The sequence below is a fragment of the Bombus huntii genome, chromosome 6 (assembly GCF_024542735.1).
Source record: "Bombus huntii isolate Logan2020A chromosome 6, iyBomHunt1.1, whole genome shotgun sequence".
Lineage (NCBI taxonomy): Eukaryota > Metazoa > Arthropoda > Insecta > Hymenoptera > Apidae > Bombus > Bombus huntii.
In genome coordinates this window covers 10807664-10831318 of record NC_066243.1, presented here as the reverse complement: position 1 = coordinate 10831318, position 23655 = coordinate 10807664, and the positions used below count along the sequence as shown (strand labels likewise).

The 23655-nt window shown below is 38.8% G+C and overlaps 1 protein-coding gene across 1 annotated transcript in view; it reads right to left on the bottom strand.

Moving 5' to 3' along the window:
- LOC126866450 (nuclear migration protein nudC) overlaps window positions 1-23655 on the bottom strand; it is a 102873-nt gene that overhangs the window by 58879 nt on the left and 20339 nt on the right. The window lies entirely within an intron of this gene.

Here is a 23655-nt window from a genome sequence, read left to right as displayed (position 1 = left end):
TAGAAGTGAGGCTAGAAGTGAGAAGCTAGAAGTAGAGGCTTTTTTCTTTTACTAAACATTATAACGAGCATTATGAATACTTTGAATATTTTACGCTTTAGTGTACTCGTGTTTCAACGAGTTGAAAATGATCGAGAAAATGCAATGGGATTAAATTTCTTATAAATGGAAGAGCGATTTGTATTGACTTTAATCTGTCAAATTTTATGACGAGTCTTTCGCGAATGTACACTGCGGCGTTAATATTATATACGGGTCGTGAACGTAGTTCTTAAGTAGCCCGTTTCGAGTCAGAAGATACACTGATTGACATAATATCTTCGTACGGATAATGGAGTACGACGTGAGGAGAATCTCATTTAAGCGCTTCACGTAATCTGTCCCTGATCTATCTTCCGGTTAACCGTCTACTCAATTTACTCGGTTCACGTTAATTTTTCAGATCACGAAAATTACTTAAATTACTCGAATTAATTTATTCTCAAACGAAGAAACAAAAAAATTCTCCAAGAAACGAGTAATTACTATGATACGTGCAAGTTCTATGCTACGTGAACCACGTTTTTATAAGAAATAGATCTTCACATATTTGAATAGCATTATCTTGTCTATGCAAAATGTAAGAGATAAATATCGTAATGTTTAAAAAAAAAAAAAAATTGAGGATTGTGTTAGATTTACATATCACATCGTATGCCGGAAATTATGACGCCCTGATGGCATAGCAGATTCTCTTAAAATGGTTATTTTCCTCTAAGTCTGAGGAAAACATATTTATGTAGAGGATTAAAACAGTTTCACAGGTGATCATGTAATCGTCTGATTCAGATATGCTCGTAAAAAACTGACTGCGTGATTAAATCAGTACTAATGGCTAGTGCAGATCGATCTATTCTACTTCAGTTTCAAACGCAGTTCACTTCTACTCGGTGTTCGTAATAATCTACATTCAATAAATATCTTGCAACTACATATATACATTTTGAGACTCGTTTCAAAATTTACCAATATAATTATGATAATCGGCTTCCATTACAACTAATAAAATTCATAAATGCATCGCATAACGCACATAATAAATTCACAAAATATGTCTACAGTGCTTGTTTGAATGCTTCCATGAGCACATAAGTACATAAACGAAAGATTACAGCAACCAGTAGTCGCTGTACCAGACTGTTCCTCGTCTACCGTCTTTGATTCCACGCCTGGGTCTGTCCTCACACTACGATAAACGTGATTTGTGCGCGGGAGAGGATTCTCGTCGACCTCCTTATCTTTGTCGACGATAAGCGGAACAAACGACAAGACATGTTCCTCGTGCCTTCGTAGATAATACCATAACGCATATAATTATAACGTGGAGTTCCGGGTCGCGACGGTGAGTAACCAGTACTTCTGTATCTGGCGAGATAATAAATCGGCGTGAAGGAGCGTGCGTGCACCAGGACGTTGGTACTGCATCGCGCAGTCGGTGGCTATCGTCTCGTGCAGCGTGACGCATCGCGGAATAAATGAAAACGTAATTCGTCGACGAGTAATGAAAAAAACGACTTCGTCCAGAGGTGAGCGATTAACTCGAGCCAACAAACCAACCAGGGTACACAGGAAAAAACGCGATTCCATCTCACGTTGCTCGTCTTTTTTTGTCGCCCTTTTATTGAACGCGATATTTCAAACGCTCGATGTTCGCGCGATCGTCTTAAGTAATCGGACATAATACATCAGATTGCAGAGCTGCAGAAAAGAGAACGGCTGGAGATCGAATTCTCCAAGCCGCAACTCGTGGTTTATTATGCGGATGCACTGGCCTTGCCATTTTTCAGAATCCATTTTTACGCCGCGTTAATGGGTTTCGGCTATTGCGGATGTTAATTGAGCTGTCGTCATTGTTACGACAGGGGGATTTTTCAAGAGATCGTTTGCGTAGATAATCTTATTTGTGTTACGCGATAATCCGAAAGTTGTAATAACATGATTTTTCTTTCTTAATTTATCGTGATTCTTTGACAAAGAGGCAGCGGGTCCTGAGGGAAGACTGTCCAATTTTAAAGAACTACGTGCCTATATGTTATTTCGTTTTAATTACTGACGAGTACACGAACCCTCCTGCGACAGGTTGCTCGAATTACTTATGACTCATAGCTATCATAATTTTTACGCTTGTACTATACGTGTGGCAGCGTATTGTTGTTGGGTTTCAGGGGCTGTTATATTTTATTTTGCCCTTGTTATCCAAAATTTCTTTTCGGGATGCTTCAACTTCAAGATATTGCTTTAGTTGTTTCAACTGTTTATTGTCAATTCCATTGCGTTCAGTCCAAAAGTATCTTGTCTAAAACTTCACAATATAATCGAAGTGTAATCGAATACAATTTCCCATAAGACTATAAAAGCTAATTCTACGAGGCGTCCAAAGAGCGCTTGATATTACTTCAAATACGTATTTCTTGTATTAACAACCTTGACTGTTCCTGAACCACCCAAGTACTTCCTCCCATCTCTTAAGTTAAAATTCAATCAACACTTTGTACCCCATAAAACATTTTGCACACAAAAAAAGAACCACTCAAAGAACACCGGTGGCAAGCCTAATTAAAAATTAATTGTAGCACAATAATTCAGCTTGCCATCCCGGGGCGACTGTGCGTAACCTTGCGAATTGAATATCCGGTCGGATGCAGGAGTCGTTCGCGGGAGGGTGAGTGGACGGCGAAAAAGGAGAAGAAAGGCACGAGCCGAACGGAAAGGAACGAGGAGAAAAAAAGGAGGGAAACCATACACAACGCTTGCGTGGCTTATCGTTCCCCTGGACAGGTTTGCTCGTATGTCTGTATATAAACGTGGCGCGCATATAAATTCATTGTACCTATCTCCGTTTCCTTCTATGCGAATCAAGGGAATCAAAGTTTCATTTGGAAGACAGAGAAAACGCGAACTCACGGTGGACGTAGACACGGTCACTAACACCCGCGTTGCAATTAGACATTTTTCTCGTATCCAGACGATGGTAGTCGCCCGCCAGGGGAAGCCAAAGCAAAACACAAAGAAGAGAAACGCTCGAGAAGCTGCAGCTCCGGGATACGCGTCCTCTTGGAGGGGGATTCAGGGTTACAGGTGAAACGAGCAGGATAGCCGCGCAGCCTGACCTTGTCAATGGACTGCAGAAATTGCTTTAACGCGAAAAGAAGTTCGAGATTGCCCCGGGTTAGATAATGGTCGTTCTTCGTCGTATCGCGAATGCAGCGGTGTGATGACGTAGTAAAAGGACCTCCAACGTTCTGGAGAGCGGTTGGTTATCTTAATTGCTTGTAGGAAGGATGCAGCTGATTGCTTGTGACACTGGGTGGGAATTCCAGTCGGAATCGTTTTAATTTAATTAATTGGGCTGTTGACAGGTTTTCGGGTATTTCTTTGTGGTCGTCCTTCTGCTGGTAGAAATATTTTCTACTAAATATACAGTTGGAAGCAATGATACTTCGAAGGTATAAAGTGTTGTTTGCGTTAACTATTATATTTTTTTATAGATATGGTAGAACTTCAGTTATTGAGAAGAAAGTTTAGTTGATAATCAACTAACCTTTACGTTGTTGAACACGTCGTCTTCATAACAGACGGATAGATTTATAACTGCTATAACGATACACGGATAATTATTTATAGTCTTCATATGTGCATCTATCATATTAATTAACAGATAAATAATTGCAAAAAAAAAAATTAAAATTATCAAAAATTCTTTAAATACCTTAAATCTTCCAACACGCCGTTACTTTTATCGACATCCAAATTCCTGCTGACTGACTCGATCGATCTGAACAGGGGCTCTTATTGTACAAAGAAAAAACCACGAGTATTTACAATTAATGAATGAGCAGTGAATTCCGATAGGAGCAAAGCGACTCCAACAGAAACATAATAATACAAATTACTTGTCCCTTAATAAGACCACCTTCCATACACGACAGAATATTTCATTTGAAAAGTTAATTGGTTTCAGTTAGTTTCATTCGATCGCCTTAAATGAAAACTATTACCACTAAAGAAAATTAAACGTTCAATTTATACAAGACCCCGGAATTCTTTAGCCGGTCGAGTAGTCGAGGAATGAAGCCATTTCAGCAGCCACCAATTATCTCCGGTAGCAAATTTACGAAGGGCCGTGCTCCGCTCGCGAGGTACTTCTTCTCTTGACGATACACGCCATAAGGAAAGCAACGCGACGACGTTTATCACCAGCCTTGGCAGGCTCGAGGCATTTTACCGACCCTATAAAACCAGCCTTAATAAAAGTGCTCACGTGTACACAACTGGGATTAGCCTGTCGGTAAAGGCGTGTAAAGCCTCTCGAATGGGAATTAAACACGCGCAAACTGAATTGTCCTCATTCCGGAAATCGAACAAATCTTGACCACCGAACATATATATATATATATATATATGTGTGTGTGTGTGTGTGGGGGGGGGGGGGGTATTGTACGTGACAGGATTACCTGTGTCGCCAGAACGGCGTTGATGCGTATCTCTGGAAGGCGGCTGGGATGAAAGGGTAAAAGAGCATTCTTTTTGCAACTGACAAGGCCGTGAATTTCGCGGTTTCCGCCGTGAACGCGAAGGTCGCCGCGGAATCGTTTGAGCACGATCGTCCGAGAGGAAACGCCGGCCCCGTTTAGAACGCCACCAGATAAAAGAAGTCTCGTGAGCGGAGTTCCAGATTTTCTCACACAGTTCTGCCGGAACTGACCGCACCTTGCGTGTCGAAATGAGTTATTTGTTGCACTAGTATCGGGAGAAATGACGGCCAAAAGTGTTAGGAATCCAATGATACGGACCGCTTTTTATACAGTGAATTAAGAACCACAATGCTTGACTAAATTATTTCATTTTCATTGATCATTCATTCTGCATGTACATATTAGTCACTTATTAATCATGTCGTGTATGTATCTTTTTATAGATACTTCAAAAATGATTGAGGCTTTTTCTGACAATGAGCCTGTAAATTAATTACTTTGTATCCTTTTTGTAAATCATTAATAACTTTAGCAGCTTGCTAATGATGTCGCGCCTATATATTAATATAGAAATTCATTGATGAATCTTTTCGTGTCTACATTAATAACTTACTAATGATGTGTTTTCATGTATCTTTTGTGTATAAAGAGCAGTATTATTAAGAAATATTAATTCATCAACAGAGAGGATATCTTACATCGTAGAATACAAATGATTCTAAAACGAAAACGTTATACAATAGAAACTATATGAACGTTGCTCTGCTATGTTACTAAAAAGTCATCAAGACTATCTACAATAATTAATTCGATCTGTATTTTTCTTCCCATCTATTTAAGCTACAAAAATATTTCACTAACTGTCACCAGTCGGGATCTTATTTAATTACTTATTAAGAGATACATGTATTGTAATTTTCTATAAAATCCCAAGTATATCTCTGAATCATTAAGCTGAGATAACATACAAATACCTGACATATTTGTTTATTTTGCATACTTCATCAAATTCCACGAATTGATAGGGTCAGTAACAGCCCATTAACGTAACGCCATTACATATATATTGTAAAATCTACATCCACTTTAAAGTTCAATAAGACCAAAGAATTATATATAGTCTCGAACCAAACCGAAACCAAAGACTTCCACTGTGTAACCACACCTCAGTCAAAAACCAATAACGCGTATCATAAAACCAGCTTGATGTCAAAGTACACGCTTAACAGAGCAAAAAAAACGATGTTGCCAGTGACAAGGGGAACGGATCAGAAAAGAGGAGAAACGCTTCTATGCGCCGTCTAAAATGTTCTTTCAGTTTACCACGTTGAATAGCAGGTTCTCGCGAAGTACAAGCCACGTTTTTGACGAATTATACGATCAGAGAATGAGAAATAAGAATCCGCGGGCGGATTTGCGATGCGACGACCACCATCACCACCAGGGTCAAAGAACTCGCGAGTGAATCTTGAAAAAGAGCCGGCTCCCTTTCAAGAGCAGTTCGTTTAGCGTTCAGGCCAACGCACCGACGGCGCTTGTTTCGGTTCTACTTGCTGCTTTTCTTTTTCTCGGCACTGAAACCCGTCATAGGAATTTTTGCATCGCGACACGCGAGTCGAACAGAGTCGTTGATGTCTTATGTCGGAATTGAAAAGGTTGAAGCAGGTTCGTTGACCTGTTGCGAAGATCTGAATAATGCAACCATACGAATTGAATGACGGGGTTCGAATGTCTTTAAAGTACCGTACGTTGGTCTTGTTAAGTGTTTGTTGTAACTGTAGATTTTTGCTCTTTTTCCTTATTATAATGTCATGAAAATTAGCATAGTGATATTATAAGCAGGCTACAGATTATTATGTAAATTCGTATTTATCGAAGGGATTCTATGCTTAGGAATATTTATATTTTCACTAACACGACGGTACAATTGTACGCTATACAATTATGGAATATAAATGACACAAACACTGTATGAACCGTTGTATCCAAAGAAAAACTACCTATATACATTCTGCGCACGTTTGCATTATAAATTTCACGTAAATGCGACAGACGTTCTCATTCTACTCGCAAAAAAATTCACACTTATATTACTTCACCATAGAATATCAGACTTTGTGAATGATTACTCTATCGAGTGAACAGTAAATGTTCCTTCTATCTGATTTCGTCACGAGAAACGTAGACTTATATTTAGGAATTACTGAATCCATTTCTGAGAAATCGACAATAGGAATTGAAATGAAGATACTCTAGCACGAAACAAACATGATCGCGCGTTGCAGAAGTTCGAAGCATACGTGGTACATTCGAACAACAATAGCAGGAGCATTTGGATGTCACGAGCAGTGCCTTGTTATGTTGGCGATGGGACGTGTGTGGAATTTGTAGAACAACATCGGCCCTGTTACATTATGTCTTCCTTTCTCTCTCTTAATCTTTGACAGGCGATGAAAAGAGAATCGCAATCGGCACGATTCTTCTCTCGCGAGGATTAGTTGCTTCATTTCAATGAATGGTTCGATTGCATTCCTCTGTTTCCAAAGGAAGATGAATTTCCTTTGCCGAGGTAGCTGGGTCGGTATTATGGGTGCCTATTGTGAAACTTGTATAATATTACGTCTCAAGTTGTTGCTTCTAGAACTATCAGTCCAATAGTTCGATTGTACCTTGGCATCTTATACAGGAGTCACAATAATTAGAATGTTGTAATGAAAATGAATGTAATTCTCTTCTAACAAAAATTAACCTCAATTCTGTCTTTATTTTGACATCTGAAAAACTGTCATCTCCATATTTAACGCTACTTTCACAACAATAAAATAAGTAGCAAGCAATAAAAACATTCTATAGTCCAATCTTTTTAGCGATATCTCAATATTAATTTTACTTTCCTTATATTTAAACTCTATTTTCAAATGACAGCAAAAATTCTACATTCCAATTTTTCTAACAAGAAAACAAGGACTAAACGGATCTCGAAAATACCGTCCTACCAGCACCTTTACCATATCTACGGTTGATTAAAAATAAAGGCAACTAACTCTCAGGCAACTAAACGCTTAATATTGCGCAACTGTCTTACTCTCAACTATAGCCTATCCAAATTACGTTGCAAAGCTCCGAATCGCAACCTCGGAATCAATCAAGATCTCACGTGCAATTAATCCAGTGCTATCAACCTACCACCAATCTACCAACCAACCTAGCGTACGATATAAAACGCACACAGGCACACACGTACACGTCTATCGAAACAACCGAATCATCAAAGAAAGGGGCAGTTGCAAAACCTCGCGTATGATCCTCTAATTAGAGATCCCAGCGCAATCGATCGCTGTTCGCTAGACCGCTGACCGCGTTATGCCACCGTGACTGGCAATTTATTTTCAGCCGCGTCGTTTCTCCTTTTTTAATTTGGTTCGTTAAGAAGCCGCGTTTGCACCGCCGCAAAGGGAAGCTTCGCCGTGGTGTACGTACATGGTGCATCGACGTTTCGTCCCACGTACGTGCAGCCACGCACTTTAGAGTGTCGTGAGGGATGACTCACGTGAGAAGGCGCGTTTTTATCGCGCGACACGCGCACAAACCGATGAGACACCGTCCCGCGGCGTCACGGTGATCGATGGTTGGAGGACGCTTGATTTTTGCGCTCCTACCGACCCTCGATTATTCAATGGCTGGAATTCCGCTCGCGGACTCCGGTTTATTAATATCGATGAAGATCTCGACCAACGGCGAACATCGTTCTTGCCATTTTAATCCTTCTTACTCGCGTAACACGAGTGAGTCCTTGCTTTCGTGAATTATTAGGTTGCTCGGAAAGTTCACACAACTGTCAACGTATTCCGTTGTGTATATAGCAAGATCAACAGGCGATTATTCATGATAAACTTCTGGTAAAATGCTTGCTTAATTAAATCTCTGTTCTGTTAAAAACAAGATTGAATCGGAAGAAGTATTGCTGATCTTAGTTGGATATTACGTGCTATAATTAAGGAGAGAAATTCCAGATCGATTAAAAGGATGTTTTTAAATGAATCGATGTCAGGTTAATTAATGAAAATCAGGTAATCAAAGCTGAATTATAATTGGAATGTTCAATTCCATCCACATGTAATATCGTCGTATTAGCAGCAACACAAACTTTTTCGTAATAAGAAATTTTAATACTTTAGATATGTACAGAAAGTAATATGTGGTTCATAAAATTTTTTTTCGTACAATTAAAAACAACAAATTTTTTATACAAACAATTTTTCATAAAATTCACTTACTGATAATGTTGACCACTTTTCATTCCATACCGTTTTAGCTATTACGTTCAATTATTGTCATTGCTATTAAACTTTCCACGTCGCTCGTGATATCGCTCATTCTATTAATCAAGTATTATGAAATACACAAGGATACGTTAGCTTAAAATATATTGACAATCGTGATAATTACTTTAACTCAATAAAAGATTGCGTGCGAAATGTCCGTGCGAATCGCGCATCCCGACTTCCCGCGATCCCTGAACGCGGAAGAAAAACGATACTTCAACAATTTCACGCTGGAACATCATGTAATAATACGGTGCAACGACACCGGTAGAAGTAGGTATAATAAGCTTCCGTCAGGATCAACGAGCGCCCTGACGAAGCGTATTCCGACGACTCACGCGCATACTTTCCTCCAGCTTATACAGGGTAGTTCGTAACTGGTAGTATAATTTGATACGGGGCGATTCAACAAGAAAAAATAAGGCGAAAATATAGAATAAAATTTTTCCATACGGCGCTTCGAACAAAAGTAAATAATCGATAGGAGTTAAACTACATGTAAAAATAAATAAAAAATGTGAAATGATCACAAGATGCCTTGTTTTCGAGAAAAATAAGAAAATTGATCATGCATCATGTATATATCCAGAGCATTATCAGACCAGTTCTTAGCTAAACATGTTAAAACATTGTTTGCTTGAAAATGAGGTCTTACACGGAAAAATGTTACTTTATTTTTTTTACTTATTTTCACATGTATAATAGCCTCCTGCTGATCGTTTACTCAGACCTAACCGGTAGCCAAGTTTAACTGTACTTGATAAATTTTCAAGCTCGATTTTCTCAGAATCGAAGCGTCATACAAAAAGATGTTATTCCATATTTTCGACTTATTTTCTCACGTAGAATCATCCTGTATCGAACTGTATCGTCAATTACGGACCAACCTGTATGTAACCATCGTAAAGCAACAGGTGATCTGTTCCTTTTTCAATGTGAAGTTCGTGAAATATCCGATCTCTTCATTTTTGCATATGAGACGCCGTAGTTTGCATAATTCGCGAAGATGACCGGCGCGTTTAGAATCGGCGCCAGGAAAACAACATTCCTGCCCGGTTATGTCAGACATCGAACCGGAAAGAGATGCAAACGTTAAAGTAACGTTGTTTCATTCGGGTAACATGATCCTATCATAGCTGCTCAGGATGAGATTCGTGGTAACGGTACACAGTGCCGAAAATTTCGTACCAGGAACCGGATAGATTGGTCTCGACAGATTTCGTCTATCTTCAGACATGTTTCGTCATAATGATCGTTCACTTAAAAATGACGCGATTCTCTTTGAAAGTCAAGTGTACTCGCTGACACGACTGGTTTGAATGAACTCGTTGGGTGTTTAACCTGTAACGAATCGGTTCTTATGGAACTTGAGAACAGTTAGGAATAATAATATCTAATTCTTATGTTCTTCGTTTTATCTATAAGAACATTATTAAATTCATTTGATTTCATTTGATTAATTTGATAGAAATTTAATTTTTACGTACTCTCAGCCATTGCGACTGTTCTTTAGCATGATATAATAATAATCATTAAAGAATTTATTAATATTAATTCATAAGTTTTTCTCTTTTTACATGTCGCGTCATTATTGTTAAATCTACTCAGTACCCGTTTGGAGACTAAATTTCTACAAATCCGAACGATTAGTCATTTTACAGCGCGCTGAACCGAATTATCTGAAAATCTCATCGAAGATCTTAGATCTCGTATATCACAGATCGTTGAACTGATCCTCAAAAATCACTATAAGTAGCAGGCATTACAGTCAACCAGTGAAATAACTGACAAATCCCTTTTCTTCGTACGCTTTCTTGTCCAGACAAGAAATTAATTGAAACACAGAAAAAACTTCCTCAATTTAATCTCGGTTCTCCATCTCTAAAGATATAACCAACCAGAAGAAATTAAACTTACAACTAATCGCTATACTCGAAAACCAAAATCCTTTCTCATTATTGAGTAACGCATAGACAACAGCTTCCTGGTTCCATATTCGGCATCGTGATCTCGATCAAGGTACGAGACTACAATCTGTTTATTTTTTCTTCCGATCATATAACATCTCAAGGTCCAGGCAATTATACGAATCATTGGCTCGTCATTGCCAAATCCGGCTACGAATGATCCATTTCCCCACGAAACACGCCGTAACAATCTACAGAGTTAAAATACTAGATTCTTATATACTTGTAGAAGCTTTCCAATTTTTCATCGAATTAACGTTTTCCCAGACAATCTCGAAAACATACACTACGAGTACTTATAATATTTAGGAAACATTTAGTTTCAATCTCTCTGATTACGTGAAAGTATAAAAGTGCATAAACATCGATTCTATTATTTTCATCGATATCATCTAATTGTAGATAACTAACTCAGATAATATCAGCGACTAAAATTAAATAAAAGAGTTTCATTCGAGATATATTTTATACACCTGCAACAATTTGGAAGCGTTCCAATACTTGTGAACGATAACGTATATGCATAGTCATATTATACACGATCACGATCGTTTATCATCTCCAATCAGGCAAGGAATTCACGTGCGAAGAACTGAAAATAGGAAGCGTGCACATCATCGTATCGAGTAACGAGTAACGATCAGATCTCACGAATCGATCCAATGGTATACCATCGACGCTTCCCAAGATGAAACACTAAATCGTTCACGGGTTTGGAGAACAGAGAAGATCGTTACTCACGGATCGGTATGGCAGAACATAATTATAATTTGCTACCGAAGGTCGGCTATGAGTTACAACCAGTGTGGGATCGTAATTTATACGGCAGCGCTGGTGAAATTACGATACACGGTGAATATGGGTCGTAACACGGGCGTTGCTTCGTCCAGCATCGTCGGCTCTATACACGACTGTAATTATTATGCCAGGTTTGCACGGATTTGCCTGTCCGTAATTGACCGGTCGCCCGTGAAATCGATACCTGCGAGGGTTACGCGAGGATTGAACAGGGGAAGGGGGGAGATGAAGTAGCGTTGACAATGAATATGGTTTTATAAAGACCTCGTCGACGTTCGATGTAAAAGACGCGCGTTGTAATCGATGAATTTGTTTGGTAGACGCCCACCTGACATACACTGTGTTCTCGAATAAGCCTCGACGACTAATGAAATTGGTTTCGTGTATTAATAATTTCTTTTTTTGTCTTTACTCTTCAGCGTTTTTATAATGTGGTTGGGATTACACACAGCGGGCCCGTTTTAAGCCGTAAAGCAATTTTCTTTGTTTGCACTGCGGCCTGAAACGTGACGCATCGACGAGCTTCGTTTACCTTTCTTTCACTTCTGCTTAACTCTTTAAGGACCAAACTGTGAAATAACACGGTTGCACAATAGCGAATTTAAGAATTTCAAAACTTCCAGCTTAGGAACACGGAAATCTGGAAGCATCGTGACATGAAAACTTGGAACGTTGCAAACTTATAAATTCGGAAGTATCGAACATCCAAACTCGAAAACTTGAAAATAAAATATGTGTCAAAATATCGTTGGTCCTTGATGAGTTAACACTTGCATGTAATTTACAGATGACAAACAGAGGAAGCGCGAAGTTCAGGAATTCCATTAACTCGTGAACAAAATACGATTTCGGAGTCACGTACGAATTAGTCACTCTCATTGGAGCAAAAGTGTGAGCAGATTACGAGAAGTAGCATGTTACATGGTAAATGCAAAACATCCGCACTAGTGATGGCGCAACAGTGAAAGCTGAATCGGAACAATGGAGAAAAGTAGCAATCTCGTACGCAAACCGACTCACTTTTCCTATGAACATGGAGGACTAGTGTCGTATCTATTGAACCACGAGTCTAGCCAAGATCTAATTGATAAGACGTAACAATGTTACCTACTTGTGTGTAACCAGTTGTATAATCCATGTTACAATGATTACGCATGGGTGTACTTTTTCGCGAGACACGCGTAATCCGGCTTTCAGTCGGATTTACATACACGATCATGTATAGCTCAATATACTTAATATATTCTGATAGAGAGAAATGAGTGGTGTATATCAATGAAATTAATCTTAATCGAGATCCTTAGCGTCGTATTGAGAGTCTTAAGAAAGATATACAAACCAAAACTTTATTTATATTATGATCAAATATATCTTGATAAATTATGTTCCTATTAATTCTCTTAATTATTTTCTTCCTGTGTTTTGTCATTCAAATAATAGAAATTCACATTCAGGTACCTGAATCGAACTCACAATCTACTTAATCAAGCAATAATTAAAATTTCATTTCAAAAGAATATATCGTACTATTCTCTCTACTAATATGCAGCTTCCAACAAATTCTCTACACGTTCCTACGTTCCACGACCGATAGATCGAACAGATAGATCCTTGTTCTGTACCCGAATACGTTCCAGACTCCAGTTCTCACCGCCCTCTCGTTGCCATCGAATATTCTCAGCTCATACCAGTTCAGTTCCTATCTCGATCACTTTCTCGGTCAATAGAACATCGATGCAATAATCGATATCGAAGGAGTAACGAAGATAATCGAAGCTACCTGAGTCAACGAGAGGACGATTGTGCAAGTGGTTTCCACAAAACACGTGAAAAGTTAGCGACGTCGTTAACTCACGTGTACACAGGCGTTACGAAGGCGGGTCTCTCCTTCCGATGGTCACTTTCTTTTCGCCTTGCCTAAGATTACGAATCGTCCACGTGTTTCCTGACACGTCGAAGATGCTCCGCTTGCATAACACAATCATTCGTGGAGTGAAGAACATATATACTTTGTTTCGCGATGTTGACTAAAAAGAATGTACTGTATACGGAAATATTTCTACGTCAGGTGATGTAATTCGAATCGTGTTCATTTTAGGAAAATCCAGAAGGAAACTGACATATTTTAACGACAGTTAAATTACAACGTAGTTTGCCTTTATCACGAATAATTGCCTTTTCCAACAATTCCGGCTCCAGATCCACAGAAATTATATAATAATAATTATATAATGTCAATTATCAGAATGTTCAAATCCCAAATTTGAAATTTTTCACAGAAATTTTGTAGGAATTTGTAAGGCTTTTAATATAAAGATATTTCGTAATTTGTGATATGCCAAAAATTAACAAAATTACCAATTCATAATTTTTTTAAGAAATTGTATAGACTTAATTCGTCATAAGCATAATCAGATAATCAGCAGTCTGAATGAATATTTTAGTTGTTGGTAAACCTAGTCTTAAGGAAAGAGGACGTGAAGTATTTTCTCCGTCCCTGGCCTTAGGTCCGACACTCGACTAGCAATGTCCGTTACGTAATTCCTCGTGTAAGATCGGTTTAGTATCGATCGAAGAAACAGCTGGACTACACGGCACGTTTCACAAAATGTGACCATATTTAACGTATTATGAAACTGCAACGACTAACGGCGGACGATTATTATCGGCTCGAGTTTGATTCTATCAGGAATTAAATGATGCTGGTATAAAAACAAACACGGAATAAATCTCGTGAAACTAGCCTATAATTAGAGAAAATTATTGATAATTTAAGACGTGACGCGAGAGAAAAAATAAACTCAGACGTAAAGAGTCTTTTTTAAGACACGTTATTTAATTTTAAATCCACGTGGAATGCGTTATATCGTTCCAATAATCAGAATCAATTGAATGTGTAATTTCCCAGCAAATTATTCTCCTTGGTATTTTCCGCTGCACATAACAATCCGTGTCTGCAAATTGTTTCACGCGGACCCGCGCGTGTCTTCTCTGCTTAAACTCGTGAGCTTGAGGCGGAAGATCTCTCGCTTAACATCGATTAAAGAAAAAAATGAGAAACAAGATTGATGTGCAATGACTCACAAAGGTATTTTTATAGTTATCATAGACAAGCTTTTATGGATATATTATGTGTGTTATACAAGGATTTTTGAAACTTTCGAATCACATGATATGGAAATATTCATTGACTTTATATTTCTTGATTAATTACATTGTCAATTGCACGTGTTCGAACTAAACGTTTCAAAATGATTGTGCATTACGAAAACTAACGACAAAACTGTAGAAACACTACTGCTACAAACATCTTTTATGCGTATATATTATTCTGAGGATTCGTTAAAGTAATAATCGTATCTTCTTACAATGCCAATGAAATTCAAAGATATTTTCTATAACGTACATAATATATCCATAAAAATTTGCTGTGGTAACTGTTCAAATACTTTCATCGTTCACTGTACATACATATTTGATTAATGGACCAAATGAGATAGCCGGCTCGAACAACGAGAAAATTACACACCATCGATAACGGGAGCGATAAAAAGCGTGGGTCGTGCGAAAACACGATCGCTCCTTTATGATCGAACGGCAATTTGATTATCTGGCAGTGTCGATCGCGTGATCGCGCCCGAGGGTGACGTGCCCTGTGTAAAGTGACAGTTTAACGACAATGCACGCTATCAAGGCGAACGATAACTATCGACCGCTCACACTTTGCCATGAATTTGTAAATGAAATCAGCGTGAGGTACTTTCATCCTACAGCACGCTCTCTAGCTCGCCGTGAATTGATCAGCGTACTTCTAATTAATTAAACAATTTAGAATGCTCCAACGTACACTAACTCGTGAAAGTATTCGAACACTTGTATGTCCATACCTTTTATGAATGTGTTATCCGTTACACATTCGAATTTTAGAATTTATTAGCACAATAATGAGATGCAACCAACGATTGTAATTTTTATACATTTTCAGACTGGCTATAAATTTTGCTAATATAACCATGCCAATCGTGTTTCATATTTTTAAAAAAATTGTAAATGGAACTGGATCTGAATGCATTTAAACGAAACAGAAATATTTACGTCACGAACTTACTGAGTGATTTAATATTTACAATCGTTTAAAATTTTTAATCCTCTTATAGAATATTTATATGTACACTTTTTATTAATTTAGATGATAATGGGGATTGAAGTCATTTTACACGAGAATTTATTCGAATCTTAGTGATCCAGTTTAACGATCGAAGAACTTCCAGAATAAAATCTTGACGATAACTGGTATGTAAAATATGTGGAATAGTTCACGGGCACGGATATAGTGTGTTCTGGATTGAACGGATAAACAGAATCGGCACTAGTGTAACAACGTAGTGCACGAGAGGCAGGCGATCGTGTCCGGGTTCGTAGACAGAGTCCGTTTCTCTCGCACATTCACGAACCTCTATACTAACCTCTATACTAACCTCTATCCGAGGGCTTCTACGTCCGCCTACAGGGTGACTTGGCTATTATTAGAATCTAAAGTAACTTTGAACTATCTTTAGAAAAGAGTACAATTAATCTTGTATCTCATAAAATCCTGCCAGAAATGCCATAAATTATATAACTTTTATGAATCTCAAGATCATGTACAGTATAAAAAAGGTGGTATTAATCTTCTCAACTGTGCTATCTTGTTACCAAAGATAAAAAGCTTTGTAAGTTATTGGATTGCATTGAAAAAAGAATAATGGAGACATGCTAATCGCAGACGATGTTGACGTGTATTAAGTTAGACAGCACAAAGGCGTTCAACAGAACTAGGCACGTGGATTAAGCCTCGTTCAGATTAGTCGAGTTGCTTGAAACCAAATTTATGTTCGAATAAGTGAAGTTACTCGAATCAAGTTTGAATTGAACTCGTATTTAAAATGGCAACGAAACAGTTGGAGTTTGTTGGAATATCAATTATAATGTTTGAGGAAAAACGCAAATTTTTATCGGTTCGTTTGTAATTAACATTATTGAACGAAACGTATTTCAAGTTCCAAGCAACGGCTACAAATAATTAAATTCTATTAAAAAAACGAAAAGATGCTTAACAATACAAGTCGCATTAGTGATTTCAAGTTACTTGAAGCAAGCAAGTAGAATACTAAGAGCGAACGGTGAAACTAGAAAGGATATTTCAGGCGAAGTTGTAGCGTCTCATTCTACTTACTCTAGTTACTTACAGTTAGAAGTTATCTCTTAGTCATTTCTCTAGATGTTATACTATTAGAAAAGTAAATTAAATTAAAGTAAATTAGTTCTTTTATAAATTTAAAGAAAAACGATCTTACACTGCAATTTTAAACTTTATTTATTCCAAAGTTAAGAATAAAAAACTATTGAATCAGATTTTTCCCAATCAATTGAAGTTAATAATTGGCGCAAAGGCTACCAAAAACTAAACAACAGATACATACTGCTCAAGAAACTCCAAGTCGAATGTGAAACGAGTTTCAAGTTAAACTTTACGTAACATGACTAATCTGAACGAAGCTTCAAACTTCAAATCGTAACCAAGAGAGTTACAGGTGTCTGTTGACGTGGCTCCTACGTAATCCTGCCTCCGGTAGAGGCACGATTGCTCTTGTTCGACAATCTGAATATTCGTCTATATCCAGAGGCATGCGGATATCCGCGTCGTGAACAACCGTTTCGATCGCGCGGTTGCCCTCGATACCCTGAGCGAGTTACCATGCCTTCCCGGACCAGTTTCGTTCTCCTCAGAGCCTATCGCTTCCTTCTCGTTCGCATGTCTGTCCACAGGAATATCGATCGGCGCACAGCGTCGAAATATCATCGAAGTTTCACACCTTGCACCGACCCACCCAGTTTCGTTTCGACACATCGGCTGTCTTCGAATGACGATAGGGAAAGTTCGCCATATAATGGCTTTATCGTTGCGAGAATGCTCAAACAGCGTTCCCGTGACATGTATAACACGCGTCACGGTGTTGCGTTTTATTCGAAGCAATCTAGAGAGGAATATCTTATCGATAATTTTTCAGAATGGGTTAAGACGATCGTAAAATTTCCACAGGTATAAAACTCGACGGAGAAATGAGTTCGACGTGTAAAAGCGATATAAAAAGTTTGTAGTTCTTATTTGGATTTGTTTTCCAACTGCGTGTCTTTTATACGTGTGCCAATTTTGCTCAATTTCAAGATTTATATGCAAATAAAAAGAAATTGAAAAATCGATATGGAATGTTGATTCGTTTTCGATTTACGGAGTTTTTTCTTTTTTATTAATCGTTGCTACATTGAAAAATTCCAGAGAGTGTCGAGAGATTGGTCGGTTTTACGGAAATCCCCGTTGAACGAATGACGATCCTCGGTCTTTGCTTGTAGTCTAGGAAGATGAATATTTACGGTTCGATAATGGGCCATCGAAACAAACGGGGAAAATTTGCATGCGATGAGCAATAAACTAATGCTAGTACCGCGTATAGCTCGTCTTCGCAGACGCTGGACAGTACAGAATGCTGTCGTTGAACAGCGTGGAAAATATTCCGAGGACGCTGCCGCTAATGCACGTTAAACGTACTGCTATTGTAACTAATGTTCATTCAACGAATACTTAAAACATTCCTTAACTCTGTATAATTAGAACTTTCATTTACAGTAACACTTTTATCATCCAAATTATTCGACAGATATTTAGACAGTTATTTCTCTGATTCATCTGCCTATAATATGACAAATAACATTTTGACATTTAGAAACAAGGAATGTTTTTTATCAATGGGATAACAGGGATAAGTCTATAAATTTACGATTAGCTTCTGATGACAGTAACATTCTACTTCATAATCCTAAGTATGTAGTCACACGACTACCGTAGAAACGAGAAGATTAATTGAAACGAGAAAAAAGATCGTCCAATTGTGGCGTAACACAAAACTAAGAGCGACAACTAAAATAAATATGTACTTCCCGAATCACACGATACTGCGGAAGAATAACAAATGCTTAATAAATCACCAACATATTTCTACTCTTCAAGATAATTCTGCGAAAAGTTAATTAATAAGACATTTCACTCCTCCGATACTTCCATTTCACGACAAATCAAGTTTTTACTCAATCAACCTGTTTATAACGGATTTTATGAATAACGGTAGTCCGAAGGTTCTTCTAAGACCTTCGGTCACTCTATTGCCGCAAGAATCACGACCACATTCTCCACGATCCCTTCGAACGTCAGGTCTGACAAAAAGTACCTAATCTATTTCCTGAATCGTATCGTATACTATCATCTAAAGATCGTGTTTATTTTATTTGTTAAAACTATGTTTTAGATCGTAACAATATACACCGGGAAATAACGTCGCAGATGTCGATGTCTGTGTAAGGCTATAAAATGTATGCGATCAATTTCTAAAATGAACCGCCTGGTAAAATATATAGAGAAACAAAAATAGCGATAGTCGAACAGAGATGGGGAATGCCCGGCGCGAAGAGGGAACATGGACAGGAAGATCGGAGATAGCCAATCCCTTTTGGCCTTGCTCGCGATCGGAAATGATCAATATACACGAGCCTGGCGGACGTTCGAATTCCTTACGCGCACGCTTCGAAACGTGGATCAGGAAGCTGTCGAAAGCTTGGCCTTGCTTTGCCAAAAGAAGACGAATAGAACGGCCGACAAAATTGCGAGCAGGTAGAAAGAACAGACTACAAGAGGGAAGGCGAATTAGCTTCCGACACGTTCGACAACGCACCGTCACCCTTGGACGCTTTATCCAGTGCCTGTTCACCCGCGGTAACAACGGAAACGGTCGGTTTGCATGCGATCAATATCGTTTCTGAGTCATCGATGACTCGTTTCGGCTTCGCTCGGTGCATTTGGAAGGGGCTTTTAACACACCGTGTGCCGGACCTGCATTTCACTTTCCCCCCCTCGTTTATTAGCGTTTAAAATAGCAGTGGATTGTTTGGAAAGAATGCACTGTTGTGGAATTTTCGGAAAATTAAAAAATAGTATGCTTTGATATTTTGTTGTTCTTAGATAGCTCTTGTTATCTGTGTTTCTAAATAACTTTATCGATAATGAATTGTTTAACGAGGTTTTTATATAGTTTGCAGAGATCAGAATAAATGAAAGTGTGATATAATTGAAAGAAGAAAGAATCGTCCGTGAATCATTAAGAAATTGAGAGTCGTTCAAGAATTAGCGAGGATTTTGAGAAGATCCAAAGTTCATTGTCTGTTTTAATCTATATTTCATGAAAAAAACCTGCGTCGCAACTGAACGTTCCTATAGAAAGATTCTTAAGTGAACTTGTTGAATAGAATTAAAAGAAATCCTAAAATTATTTTAAATTGAGGAAAAAAGAACATTCTAAATATGTCTGTTATATAACTACCAAATCAACTTAAAGTATGTTACCGATGAAAATTATAATATAAGTTTGCCAGGATATCAAGTGGCAGCGAATGTATTAAGGAATCATCTTTCGATACTTGAGAAGGGATTTTACTTATTTTATTTTAGTTTTCTTCCAAATATTAATTGAAGTATGGTATTAAATGATAGCTTTTGACACCAAGTCAGTCATTAATTCTTGTCAAAAAAAAAAAAAAAAAAAAAATCACCCTGCCCAATAGAGCAACAGCAAATACATGTTTAATGATAGCCTCGGTACACGATAAATTAATAAAAGTATCATGATAATTACACAGTAAAAGGTGATTGATTTAGAGACAATGGGTCAAATCGACGATTACACGTATCTTTAATAAAGATCGTACGTAGTCTAGACGTAGTCTGCGCGATAACAGGATCTTCAGGCGCGATGATTAATCATAAATTACGAAACGCGACTAATAACTTTAATTACCTTCGGTATGCTCGCATTCAGCCGCGACTGTTGACAAGCAGGAATTACACCTCGGTTGCCACAATATGGATTTACGAGAAACACTGAAACGAAGAAATGAGGAGAAGAGTCGGTGGGAATCGAGCACGATCGACCATTCAACGAGATACTGTTACTTCTACAACGAATTTTCTGCAACAACACGCGAATTCCATTTTCCATGAAATATTTATCAGAGAAGAATCATACACGCGGGAAGAAAACTTGGCAAAAAGAACTTCTCTTTCCTGACATGCACAAGCATATTTATACCTATATATAGTCAGAGCTCTGTACTTGCACACGCGATTGGAACAAGGCGACAAGAGTTTCCACAATTTCTCCGAGCGGACAAAGCGCGGAAAAGGATCGAATTATGTCTGTCAAGGAGGATCAAGCAACACCTTTTGCCGTTGTACGATTAAGTAACGACTCGTTTACCGATTAACCAATTATCTTTGCGCCCGCGATTCGCGGGCGTACATGCAGCCTTGCGATTACTCAATAATATGTACCTCGCCTCGTCGACGCCTTTCTCTTTATTATGAAAAATCCGCGCACAATTCGCCGGGTCTGGCATGCTCTTGCGTCGCGGATGGAAGGTCAGAGGCGAGTTGGAGCCAGAAATCGATGCAACGAGATGGAAGGCACGCGCCACGATTCGCTTCAAAGTAAAATTTTGCAAATGAGGCGCGTCCGTGATCGCTTTAAGATCGCTCGTGTCGTTTCAGCCACGTAACACGTTCTCGCCTTGGAAAAACCGGAGGCTGAATAGGTTGTTCGTCTCTTTGACGATCACACGCGATCGTTTCGTTAGATCACGACCTCGTTAGATCGTAAAGTGCTGAAAAGGAAGCGGCCAGGACGGAAGCAACCGAAGTCCTTGCCAGAAATAGAGCGAGCCGAGCTCCTGTCTGGCTCCTGAGCGGAATATTTAATCGCGAGCAGGCCCGAACAGCGATCTAATTCCCGCGCCACGGTTAACACGCACGGTGTCCTCGCTCGCAGAAAACGCGTGACTCAAGCCTCCGATTCTCGCGAGACGATACGTCGAAACGTTTCCGAGAAACTATTAAACCGATTCGAGGATCTGCACGAATCGAACTGTGGTCAAAGATGAACGTAATCATGAAATATGACCATCACGTTACTCAAGGCCACGTGAAACAAGTCGAAGTCGATAAACATTACGCAAACGATATTTCCTCGTGATACAACCACGCGATTACGTTCTCCTTCCTATCGTTCAATTTTTGGCAGTCACGATGACGAAGTGTTTCGGATCGATGGTTTTTCGTGTTACGAATCGTTCGATGATTTTTCTGACAGGTGCATCTGGCGATGGATTATCCAACCATCTCCGGCATTCCAGCACGATGATTCGAGTTTCCAAGAAGAGAGTCGGATGAAACGTTTCGACGACATGGTCGTCGTATTAAAACGTAAATCCAGGACCCTGTGCAACGAGCCGCGACACGCGATCACCTAAGAAGCTTCTTGTGACCCGGATTCGAAGTCGTGATTGCCTGTTCTAATGGGACGTTATCGTGATACGTTTGCCTGCCGAGATTACCTGCCTGGGAATCTGCCTCCCACGCGAAGACCGTATACCTGTATCGGCGATTATGAAACGAGAATTATGCACATGATCGCCGGCAATAAATGCACTCTCTAATTTTCGCAAACATGGATAAATAGGGCGCGTTTCAATCTAATTAAGATTCTCTAGGGTTCTTTGAAAAAAATTGCCGCGGCAATTCTTTGTAGGAGAGTCGATATAGATCTGGGGTAGTTGATATTGAGCTTAATAAATGGTTCTGCTTATTTTTTGAATTATAACGTTAGCGTGAAGAAGGAGGGAGTTGTTGGATTTATGATCTTGTAGGCGGTAATATTTTGCGAATTTTTCTGTGCAGGAATTTATGAGCTTATGGCTGGCAATAATTTCCGAATTTTTCTATAGTGATATAGTAGCGCATAATACCTATAAAAGCACCTGCACCGTTTAAAAGGATAGATGAAGCTGTCGAAAGTATAACTTAGTTTAAAGACAAACTTGAAGGCACAGATTCGACTTATTACTATATCGTGGAGTCGTCAAGAAAAATGTAAAAATTTAATAATTTAAAAAATAAACAAAAATTCTATTCAATCATATTCACAAACTATTCAATAATTAATATTTAGGAAAAACAGAATTTCTCATCAGTATTTAACGTTATTAATAAATAGATAAATAAATATATATATATGCATATACATATTAAAATAACAATGTAAGAAAATATTGCAAAAAAGTTTCCTGTATTAACATTTTACGGAAGCAACTCATCTGGTAGCGTACATATCGTGTTTCAAGTCTCCTGCGGTTAGGGGTAAACGAGAAAAGTGCACGATTCCCGAGGAAGCCTGACGCGTCTGGCCGCCACCCTTCGGTTCGTTCATCAATAAAACATCTGCGAGCAAGATTAAAAGGACAGAGAAGGAACGAGACTCTCCTACCGTCGTACCTACGCATACCTGCACGAAAACGTGGAACAGGTTTGTGAGCAGGAGGATCCGCTCCACGATGTCATTCCGATGCCCACGTAAAACCCACCAGATTAGTATCATCGACTTCGCCAGAATCCAACGGCTAACAGATATACATAGAAAAATCAGGGGAACAGTCAAATCAAAATTCAAGATAATACAGCAGGATAAAGTGAAAAAACATCGAAAAACAACGCGTATTGAATTTTACCAGACGCAGAAAGCGTATCTTGACGGTTCTTATCTGCCAAGAATCGTCTGTAAAGACCACCTTCTCCATAGAGACGACCAGTGGAAAATAATTCAGCGGTGCTCGTACGGAACAAGCCATTTAAATAAAACGAACGTGATAAAACAGAAAATACGAGCCGATACTACGTTCGTTTCCTTAACTCGGTAACACCAAACGAGGCAACGAGACTGAGAAAAATTACCGAGATAAGCCACGAATTCTGTCTTCGACACGCTTTTATCCTGAGAAACGCACAGGACTAATCCGTGGGACTGGATAGGGCGGACGAAGCAGAATTCTCGGCTGGTCCCTTATTCCTGGCTTCGTCCTTGCGCCTAGACCTGCCACCTCCGTGTGTCTACGTGTCCCTGTGTATTCCTGGTA